The following is a 6,000-nucleotide window of genomic DNA, read 5'->3' on the forward strand; positions in this document are numbered from 1 at the left end:
GTCATAACCGTCGTGTCATGTGAGTCACGGTACTAATACTGGGACACTCTTTTACGCCTCGCGATAGAACGCTTTATAATGCGTACAAAAAAGACACCTGAACACTCGCTTCAGCCTCGCGATAGACCGCTCTGTGCTTAAAGACAAGCAACTTTTACAGCAAACCTGTATACCTCTATCCCCCAACGGTTTTATCTTCGTTGGCCAAAATACCAATTCGCCAAGAATGCGCTTATACACTGCATGCTTCACCCCTCCAGAGGTTTCACATTTGTGCAGATGGCCCGCGATTTTTTCCCAAGAAAACAGTTTAAAAATCAAGGGGCGAGGAAGTAGTAGAAAGCTAAGATACGAGTCATTAGATTGTCATGTGGGATAAACTATGCTTTAACAGAACGGCACACTCATTTGATTTCAAAATAAATTAGGCTATGAGTTTACACGGCATCATAACAATTAGGAGCTCTTATATGGTAGGAACATAATCGAGACACCTATGCTAGAGAAGCCAAAGGTTCAGTTCTGCTCATACACAAATTTATTTTTCTACATCTCCTGCGCACATCACCTGCAATTTGTTTATTCCTTGCTGCTCAAAAAAATCTAATCCTATATTTGGCATAAAAACGGAATTTTTTCCTGAAGCCGGGGTTTATAACAGATAGGAAAAAAAGGTAGTGAACCCGTTTTAGCTTCAGGTTCCGCTAAGTAAAACGTAATGGGTGCAAAATACTTGACAGCCGTGAAACAGACCATTTAAAGTACACCTGACATTAGAAGGAGCAAATACTGCTGCTAAACACACACAACCCGCTAAGGAGAACACGCACACTGGCTGTAGTCTTGCATTTCTGTGGTGCCTTTGAGAAGATTTTTTGTTTCATTTCTGGACGGGCCACTGTCGTCGGAATAAACAATCCAAGTGTGTACACGTGTTGTCATAAGTGCAATTGGGAAAGAATACAGCAGTGACCGAAGAAATTCACAGAAAGCCCAAAACGGGCAAGGTAAAGCGTCCCAAAGTGTTTCCAAGTTTCTTGGGGACCGCTTGATAAACATAGAAAGATGAACACTGCCGAACGGTGACCCCTGCTGGGAACACGGTGGGCCCGTGCCAGGAATGGAGTGCCTCCCTCGTATGCCTTACCCAACGCCCTTCTCCGTTCTGTCATTGCCTGTTTTTTTTTCTCGGTGCCGGTAGGACGCCAAATGATGAAAATTATTGATACAGTAACTTATCGACTACTCCCATACAGTTTGTCTTAGATCGATAAATGATTATAAGTGCCTGGCCATGAACTGCTTAATGGCGGTACATTCACGTGTACCGAAGCCTATGTGGGTAAGTTTCAGACAGATGTTTTAAACTCCGCATTACTTTTGGACCTAATTTAAAGAACTCTGACATGCAGCACACAACAACGCGCACTCCGTTTTTTCGCGCAGCCGTGTGGTGGGCTCCCCGTCGTCCTGCAAGACCATGCGCATTATTCGCTGACATGCGTATGTCCCAAACTAGCTTCGTTCTCCGCACGGCATTTGCTACTTACATCTGCGCGGCTCGCTCTGACATGGATCACAAAAAGGGGAAATATGGGTTTGGGGGAAGGATCGGCAGAAAACAAACAAAATGCACATTCCTTGATACACTTCGCAAACATCTCAATCGCGTCTACATGGACGGCGGACATTCTACGAACAGGACCTACTACAAGCGTGTCTGGCAATTCTCTCTTTGGTGGAACGCGTATGATTATTATGTTTTATGATTATTATTATGTTTTATTGCAAAAACTTGGTCAATCTCTCTAAGTGGTATTCTTGGGGCTTCGCTGTCGAAACGACCTTTACTCCATCATTGTTGCTGTAAGTGGGAGCCCGTTTTCTTTTATTGCAAGTGTCAATCATTGCCCCATCATGCATTGTATCAGTAGCTTCTGGACGTAGTTCGAATGAGTTAAGAATATAAGGCGCGTTCGTAGCATTTGATTCTGTCTCTTTTGTTTGCTTGTATTCCTCGTACTGCAACGTCTGAGCGTATTCTCCCATGTAATAAAGAAAAAAAAAGGTTTTGTGGCGCAGTGGGAAGAGCACCATGTACCATGTTTTCCGCCCACTGGGTGGTGGGATCGAAACCGGGCGCTGATAACTATTATTTTTTTATAGTGTAGAGGGAGGGGTGTGGACGAGAGAGGGGCATCGGAGAGGAGAGGGGGTGAGCAGCGAAGAGCGCAGCTCGTGCGGCGAGGAGAATGGGGGAGAGGCGGACGACAACAACGCCGACGCTGCATGGACAAGGCGAGTGATTGAGATGCAGTCGCACCTAAAAAACAAGTTTTGAGAAAACAACAATAAAGTTTTTTAAATCTTGTCGTGGAAAGTTAAAATTCGCCTAGTTCATTGCTGGGGCCCTGCTTAGCCTCCAGGAATTCTGTTTTGGCTTTTTTTGCACCCGCATTTTCGTTTGGGGATGTTTTGTATCACCCATTTGATAGTCGCTTACCCTTAGTCACGCGGTATTGGTCACCTGTGCAACATGCTACACGAGTGTGGTGGCGAGGTTGGACGACTGCTTCATTTAGAATATCTGGTGTACTTTTTTGCTGTAGATGAAGCGTCGCACAGCATAAAATGTACCGAAAATTCGGATGAGCATGCTCATGTGGACGCCTTGGGCAACCGAACCCAGATGTGAAAAGCAGATGATAGGGTCCGCATAGCTATAATCCTATTACTTTGAAACAAAGGCTCTTCCAGCGGCACCTCACAATTGTTCTCCAAGTGCTCAAGCTTTGCTGCACTCTCTGATACATTCCTGTCCCTACGATTTTCACTTGGAGCATTCACTACGTACCGATTGTCACGACACTCGCTTGTGTACCATTTTAACCTGGTCTTCAATCATAACGCCTCTTAACAAAACGTCCCGCCTGCGCTGTTACTATTTGTACTAAGAATATCACCTATAAAATGACGAGCACGGTAGCATATAAAGCGAGGGCAAAAAGTACGCGGAAAGTATACAACAGGGACGTTGTAGTGTCCTGCATCCCCCTTAAGGAAACTTAAAGTAATATTTGGAAACTGGAAGGCATACAAATTGTCTTTGACTAATCTTTTTACGTATCAGAGCTAAAGATAACAGAAAATTTGCGATATACGCTGGTGATACTCGCTACGTTATCAGTTTCTGTTACTGCATAACATTAGTGTCGGTTTCAGAACCATTCTCAGATGCTAGAATTTTGCCTTTAACTTTTGAACCTACTCAGATAAGGGAAATTTTGTTTCTGCTGATGATTTTAGAATGTTTTGGGGTTCCGAAAATGTACCAAATAAAAAAATTTCATTCAAACAAAACGTCTTTTCACAGGGGGCTTGACATACCTTAAGACGAAATGGCCCGTTCTATAAGGAAACTGTAAGCTACATCCTCCATACAAATAATACCCTGTCTCAAAGGCTCTCAGCGCTACTCGATCTTTAAAAATAGGCGAAAAAAGGCGCTAAATTGGGTTTCACCTTTATTCTGTATTTTCGCCCTGGTCGACTTGTGAGTGCGCAGGCTTGAGCGGAGGATTTACTGTAACCGATGCTGATCACAAAAGGAGATAAGCCTCGCGCACACGTGTGGATTTCCTGAGAGTTTTTACGCTCTTTGCATTGCAAGGCAAACACACACAGAATATTTGTGATGCGAAGCATTAGGGAGATTCATACGACGGACATATCCGCAGCCGGACTGTTGACGTCGCGTGACCTCAGCAGAGGGTCCGGTGCAAGGAAGCATTCCTTTGAAGGATGAAGCGAGTAGACGACAGCGCGGGACGAGCAGAGCATACTCTTGACGCGTGGACCGTCTGCGCTCAGTGAAAAGTGAAAGAAGTTGGAGTGGTTGAGCGTAGTGGCTTACGGTAAACTTGTTAGCACGGCGTTGATGGTAGCGGTAGCTTTGGCTACAAGAATAAGCCGCGTAAGATCACGTAGACGTGCTGGGTGAGAACGCATATATGCATGAGCGATATAGTGCTCACAGGTTATGGTTATGCGTTTCTTGGACTCCTGCTGTATTTGCTGTCGCTTCATGCGCTTTACCTTTATCGGGATTCTGACGTAGATCCCGAAGTGGTTGGGGGCTTGCGCCACTTCTTATTTTAGTATCGCCACTGGGAGGCACTTAACGAGCACTGTGATTAGTGTTTCGCCCCCTCATATTTGTGCCTGAGAAGTCAAATGTCCCTTGCGCAAAAGCCTCTACTCCCGTGATGCCGTACATACCAAGCATAACTACTGCGGGAAAACTGCTCCAATGCATAACAATGTCAACAAACGAAGGCTTAGTGGTGATCTTATTACGCCCGTTGCTCTGGGCAGAGAGGCCTGGTTGATAGACTCTCCATTCTTATGTTCACCGAAGCATAGTATGTTCCTATATTCCTCCGCAAGAATCACGAACGCAAATCAAGCCTTGAATGGCCAGCCCGCCTCGACGGCGGACCGTTCGCGAGGGTCACGAATCGCTGACGTCCTATCCATGGTGCGCATTGGACGGTTCGATTCCCTACCCCCTGATTTGTGTGCCTGCTTTACACAGCACATTAGGCCAGTGACTCTAGCTCCATTTCGCCTGCTATTTTCTAAACATTGAGGACAAAAATATCACAAGGTTTTTGTTAGTTAAAAAGTTTTTTAAGGGAAGCTTAAGATATGTTTACGTGTTTCTTAAAACCAAGCGCCTAAATCACCACCAGTAGTGTATTCCAAATCTATCCGTACAAATCTATCTAATGCGTCTAAAATGTAATTCCATTACTCATTTTTGTATATGTGGCGTATTCCTACCATCTCCTTTCCACAAACATCAGAGACAGTTGAAACAGATTTCCATCTTATTCAAAGTACATACTGATGCTTCCCAATATTATATGTGGAGCATCTCATGCTCGGAGCTGTGTCTATTCCTCCCTTGTCCGCCGTCCGCACTCTACTGCGCATGCGCGTTTATTCATTCCCGTCAGCGTTTGGGCAGACTTCAGCGCAGTTCACGTTAAAAAGAAATAGTTAAACGGCGCCCGGTTTCGACCTTACGAATCTCTGGCCGCAACTGGGGGTTAGTGGCGCTCTTCCCACTACGCTACAAATCAAGACGGGAGAATGTGCTACGAACGTGCCTTATGTCCTTCACTCATTCAAACTTCGCCAAGAAGCTACTGACACAACGAAGGCACGCGAGGCTGAACGTCAACGGAAACGACGAACTGAATACTAATGGGAACTTCAGTCGACCCCATGGCTGCTTCACAAACTACTCAGGGTTTTCTTACGGGAAAATGGTGTAATTTTTTTAAGTATTCTCAAAGTACTCTTGAGAAAGTCGCGTAATTGTGTTCCCATTATATTTGCAATGTGATTCCGCAGTAATCGTTTTCCGCAATAAAATGTAATTTCAATATATCACGAAAATCTAAACCGTGCAGTGGGGCTGTTCTGAGCATTCTCAATTTACGGGAGAGTATGTATAAGTACTGTATTTTCCTAAGACATCTTAAAATCGTACTTCCAATATTCAGTGGAAATTCAAAAAATACACTTATGCTCCGTTTCTAACACATCTACAATGTATGAACCATATTTGAAGTTCCCTTCAAGTACAGTCGACCGTATTTTAAGCGTTACTTTTCGCTAAGCGCACTCGCGATGTTTTAGTGCTCTACCAAATATCGTACACGCGGGCATTTTAGATTTCTTTTATTTCAAACAAAAAGGTTGATATCATCGGCAGTAATTGAATCAGAAAGGTCATTGTTGAAGCACGACTCTTTTACAACACAGCCACTGGTAGCGCTACACAGATATTTTGTTGTCAATCATGAATTACGCTGTTTACGTGTTACAGAGGCTCGTGTGAAATAAGTAGTTGGGACATACGTGGTGGTCCTACTAATATAGGAGAGGGAGTAGAGGAAAGGTTCAATGACTCTGGGATGGGTAATTACTCGG

Source organism: Haemaphysalis longicornis, unplaced genomic scaffold (genome assembly GCF_048455015.1).
Source record: "Haemaphysalis longicornis isolate Haplotype H1 unplaced genomic scaffold, Haemaphysalis longicornis Haplotype H1 scaffold_8, whole genome shotgun sequence".
Classification (NCBI taxonomy): Eukaryota; Metazoa; Arthropoda; class Arachnida; order Ixodida; family Ixodidae; genus Haemaphysalis; species Haemaphysalis longicornis.